The sequence below is a fragment of the Phascolarctos cinereus genome, unplaced genomic scaffold (assembly GCF_003287225.1).
Source record: "Phascolarctos cinereus isolate Bilbo 61053 unplaced genomic scaffold, phaCin_HiC Scaffold_1;HRSCAF=81, whole genome shotgun sequence".
Taxonomy (NCBI): domain Eukaryota; kingdom Metazoa; phylum Chordata; class Mammalia; order Diprotodontia; family Phascolarctidae; genus Phascolarctos; species Phascolarctos cinereus.
Genome location: NW_027555514.1, coordinates 258881753 through 258887752, shown reverse-complemented (window position 1 = coordinate 258887752; position 6000 = coordinate 258881753).

The following is a 6000-nucleotide window of genomic DNA, read 5'->3' as shown; positions in this document are numbered from 1 at the left end:
AGAATATCTCCTTCCACTGCACATGTTGCCTCTCAAAGGCTAAGTGGCTCAATAGGTAGAGGACTGGGTGATTTCATACCCAACCTCAGATACTTATCAGCTGTGTGACCCTGGGCAAGTCACTTAACCTCTGCCTCAGTTTCTTAAACTGTAAAATGGAGATAATAATAGCTTCTATCTTGCAGGGTCATTGTGAGGTTCAAATGAGATAATGTTTATTAAAAAAAAATGCTTAGCAGAGTGCCTGGCATATAATAGGCACAATATATAAATGCTTATTATATATTGTTATATAAATGCTTCCCCCATTTGATCGTCACCACCCTATGAAGATTTTCTCCATTTCACAGGTGAGAAAAATGATTCCCAGAGAGAAGTAACTTGTGTGAGGTTGCAGAACTAGTCAATGCCTGGGTTTGGATTTGAAAACAGATTTTCCTAACTCTAGGGCCATTACTTAAGCTAACTACAATGCATCTTTATGATGCTTATGAGTTAAGGCATTTCCACACAGGCTAGAGATGCTAGTGCTTCTTGGGACTAGCCATGTCCTATGAGGAAACCTAGAGTGCATGTGGGCGGGGTTCTCATCATTATTACAGTAACTGTCATCTCTTAGGGGTGTTCATAGGGTAATAGATGAAGATTTCAAAAGGATATTGGAGGGCATCTGTTGTATAGCCTGTGAAACTAGGAATTGCCCAAGGTCACAGGTAATAAGTAGCCATCAGAATTTGACCATACATTCAACAGACTTCAAGTGCTCTTTCTATTGGGCCATGCTGTGGTATAGCAGAAAGACAGCTGAATTTGGAGTTGGGAAATTTAGGTTCAAATCCTGACTGCTGATTCCATGGGTCATTTTGCCCCGTTGGGTCTCAGTATTCTCATCTCCAAAATGAAAGAGTTGTACGAGATGGTTCCTAGTTCCCCTTTCAGCTCTTGTTCTCATGACATTAAGAGTAAGGGAAATCTGGCAAGGACCCCTCCTGCTTAGCTTTCAGCAGTTATGAGTAAGGCAGTGAAATTAATTTATTTTAACTTTATACCCAAGAAGCATATGTTTTCTTTTCTGCGTGATTAATACAATACTGGATTCCCCCCAGGGAAAGAGGTCTTTTTATAGACTCTATGAAAAGACTACCCAGTTTCTCTGTATTTCTCTATTTCTCCTTCCAGAACCCACTTAATTGTTAATCCTGTAGTGCGTTTGTCACCAATAAAAATATTTTTTCCCCTATCAACAGACTGCCTGAAATTAGTTCTACAGCAGAGAAAGCTGAGGGGCTGGGTAGGGGGAGCAGATGAGTTTGCTGGTTATGAAAACATAGTTCATATGTTATCATAGTTAATAATAAGGTTTTTGCATCCAACTTTTGCCCAGGGGACTTGGAAGAGATACAGAAACTGTGCGTGCACGCACCTTCCCTAGGGAGGGTAGTACATGACCACAGCACACAGAGGGCATCTCCAGCATCTAATATGGGGCTCTGCTGCCTGGAAATGAGACTACAAGATGTCACAGGCTGTTGTCATCACACAGACCCAGGGAATGGAAAAGCTGGCAGTGACCTCAGGGACCATTCAGTCGATATTTACTGAGTATCCTCTAATAATAGCCACTGACGTCCTTGTTGCATTTGAAGATCTGCAAAGCACTTTCCATATCTTATCTCATTCAAGTGGAAAGAATACTGTTGCTGGAGTTAGGGTCTGGGTTCAAATCTCACCTCTGACACTTACCAGTATGACCTTGGGCAAGTCACTTAAACTCTCTTGATCTCAGTCTAGTAGAGGAGAGAGAAGATACATGTCAATATCATAGAATTAGAGGTCTAAAGCTAGAAATGGTTTCAGAGGCCACTCACTCTAACTCCCTCATTTTACAAATGAGGAAACTGAAACCCAGGAAGGTTAAGAGATTTCCCCAAAGTAAGACAGGGAGTAAGGATCAGACAGGATTTTAATCCAGGTCCTCTGACTCCAGAGATGGAGCTCATTCTTCGGCATACCACTGCCTTCCTTCAAATACTGCCTTGTTTTACAGTTAAGGAATATATAAATAGTGCAAAAAACAAACAAACAAAAACTAAGCAAAATTAAGAGCAGAACAGATTCCAGTAGCCTAGAAACCTCTAGAGCAAAGCTTAGTAACCTTTTCTGTATCACAGATCCCTTGGAAGTACCTGGTGAATCCTATAGACACCTTCTCAGAATCATGTTTTTAAATGCATAAAATACGTAAGAATACAAAGGAAACTATAATACAGTTTAAAAAACAAAACCAAGTTCACAGACTCCAGGTTAAATTCTCCTGCTTTGGAATAAAGAGCTCAAGGAGAAAGTTTTGAACAGTCTTCAGACTATGCCGTAGGTTGAGAACTTCCTGAGGACAAGAATTATTCTTATTTCCATCTTTGTACCTCTCCACCCAGCACTTTGCACACTGCCTGGCGTATAGTAGGCATTTAATAAATGCTCAGATTGAATTTGGACCCCTCTGCCTACCAATGCCAGGCATCACGTCGGACAGAATTTAGGAAAATGTGTCAGGTGGTGAGGAGGGTGTTTAGCCACCCTCATCTCCTTTCAAGGGATGATTCGTTCCACTCCACCCCTCACCCTATAGCTGCTTTCTCAAGTCTGGTTAAGAAGAATATCAAGGTCCCTCTCTCTCTCTCTCCTCTCTCTCTCTCTCTCTCTCTCTCTCTCTCTCTCTCTCTCTCTCTCTCTCTCAGTCAGATAATTATCCTAAAGTGGTTGCCAAGCATTATTCAAATCTTACATCCCCAGCTACTTTCGAAATAGTCTGTCACCAAAACTCACCCACTCTGCATATGAGGGGGAGAAGAAAAAGTAACAGGGAGCTTACTTTTTATAGAGAGAGGCACATTCGCTCCTTAGTTTTGTCAGGCAGAGTTTGAAATGTGACTAATTGCCTTCAATCTTCTGCTTCCTTTCAAGCCTCCTGATTCAAGATCCTCATTTTCCCAGACTTGTGCTCAATTTCTTTTTTCCTCTTCAGGATACTTTGTTACTCTCATATCCATGAATCTATGATCTCATCAATTTGAAAAGGCAATGTGGCCCAGTAGAAAGAGCTCTGGCTCTTGAGTCAGAGAAGCTGAGTTCAAATCCCATCTCTAATGGTCACAAAGTGTATGACGTTAGGTAAGTCATTTAGCCCTAGGCCTCATTTTCCTCATCAGCAAAAGGAGAGCTTGGGATAGATGATTTCAGGAGGCCCTTCCCATTCTCTATCTATGATCCCATGAGTCCCTTCAGCAATCAGGCCACATCCTATGTAACTCTAATTCGTACCTACCTATGAACCCACTACAGGGAAAATAATCCAATGGGAAAATGAATTTTGTAAACCTAGAGGTATTACGTAAATCTGAGCTGTACTTATTTTGAATATTTGGACAACTTTTAACAACTCCTAAGATAGCCATTAGGATGGAAGACCTATTTCCTTCTAGAAATGTTTTATGGCTACAAATCATGGAATTGAACAGTCCCTGGAGAATTGAAGCTAAGATCACCCAAGGGTAAGTAGAGAGGTCAATGGTGGGCGTGAGTCTTTCAAATGGTGCCCAACTTGCTTACTTTATCTTCCCATTGGGAAAATACCCAAAAAATGACTGGCCCATTTCTCTGGTCAAACACTTCTCTTGTGATATCATTTATGCCACTTTTTTCCCATCCAAATCCTACTTTGAAATGCATCAGAGCCTACGTACCTTCACCATGCCCCTCTCCATTTTCCTTTGAGATGTCCCTGAACTAAATTCTTCAGAGATTGTGGCATTCTATAACTCAGCCATATAACATTGCTGGAAGATTATTGGTCTTCTATATTAGCTCTTACTTCAGGAGCCCATATGCTATAACTTGTCAATTACTAATTACAGTAATGGCAATAACACCATAGTGCCTTAGGGCTAGCGAAGTAGCATCTCATTTCTTCCATTTGATTTAATGAGGTGTGTTTACCACTAAGAATAGTTAGCATTGATTGGAATAACACTTTAAAGTTTGCAAAACATTTTGTACTCAAAACAGTGTTATTTTATTTGATCTTCACAAGAACCCACTGATGTAGGAGCTATTATAATACACATTTTATAGATGGGGTAAATGAAAGAGGTTAAGTGACTTGCCCAGTGTCACCTAGCTCAGAAACATCCAAAGTATGATTTGAACTCAAGCCTTCCTAACTACAAGTCCAACATTCCTTCTACTGCACCACTCAGCTGCTTTTAGTTAATAAAATCATGATTGTCTTTCCACCAAGAGAAGGGTTAACAATCCACAGATGATAGATAGCATCACAGTGCCTCAGGGTCAGAAAATACCAGAGCGAATCTCTAGTCCAACCCTCTACAATGTATCTGACAAGGGTCCATCCAGACTTTACTGAAGAGCTCCAGAGACAGGGAACCCCCAACTTCCCCAAGGTGTCCCCATTCTACTTTTGGATAATTCTAATTGTGAGGAAAGTTTGCATGGTATCAATTTAAATTTGTATCTTTGAAACTCCTATCTATTATTCCTTACTTCTACCATCTTAAGCCAAAGATAACAAGCCTAAACCCTCTTCCCCATAGCAGAAATAAGGATACATACTTAAAGATATCATGTCCTTTCTAAGTCTTTTCTAAGCTAAACTTTTCCAGAACCTTCAACTGCTGCTAATCTGGCACCAGTTTGATGCCCTTTACCATCTTATTTGCCCACTTCTAGACACTCTCCAACTTCTCAGTGAACTTCTTAAAATGTGGTACTTAGAACTGAATATAATACTGTATCAGTGAGACCATCCAGGGCAAGCTATCTTGGGGAGTATTACGCTTGTCAAGTTCATTTAAACTAAGAAATCCTCAAAATAAGAGTGCTTTCTATGGGCTTCTATATGCCCATTATTAGTTATTATTATTATTATAAATATTAGTCCATGATAAAGGAAGGTTTCTGGTGTAGTAGGTTGGTTAGATCCTTTTTTGGAGAATTTATGGGAAGACATGACAAGAACACTGCAGGATGAGAAGGCATGGATAGGTCATGATTTGTACCATTATATGAGAAACCAGAGGGTTGAGATGATGAAATCCAAAAGAGTTTGTATCAAAATCTTAGTCACTTAACCACCGTGGACCTATTTCTTCATCTGTGAAATAAGGCAAGTGGATTCAAAGACCTCTACGGTCCCTCTGAGCTCTGGATCTATGATCCTAAATCTGAACAGGTTATGAACCTATGAGGGATAATAAGAAAGTGTTAACAAATTAAAATTTTCATTCATCATCATGGGTTGTAATCCTTACTTCTCCCAAGACTCCATCACAATATTTTTTTTTATATTTATCTTATTTGTGGCTCTTTCTTAGCTCACCCATGAAACTGTAAGCTTCTTGAGGCACTAACTCATATTTTTATTCATTTAGTGTCTTCTCCCACAAGTGACTTTCTTGGTAAAATTTGTTCCTTGCACAATGCTTGGAACATTGTTGTTTAGTCATTTCTCAGTCAGGTCTAATTCTTTGTGACCTTTTTGGGGGGTTTTCTTGGCAAAGATGCTGAAGTGGTTTGCCATTTCCTTCTCCAGCTCATTTTGCAGATGAGAAAACTGAGGCAAATGGGGTTAAGTGACTAGCCCAGGTCACACAGCTAGTAAGTGTCTGAGATGAAATTTGAACTCAGGTCTTCTTGACTCCAGGACTGGCTCTTTATCCACTGTGCCACCTAACTGCCCCAACTTGGAACACAGAAGGTGCTTAATAAATGCTTGTTGCTAGACTGGTAATTGATTAAAAGTCTAGTAGAGTGCCTTGCATATAACATTACTTCATTTGGCACTTAATTACTTATGACTTAATTAATTGGCTCTTTGCATAATTACCCTGATTATAAATACTCTCCTCTCTCACTCCCTAGTATCCAGCCAAACTCTCCTCAATTTTCATCCCACAAAGCTTGCCATCTTCCATCCCCATGCAA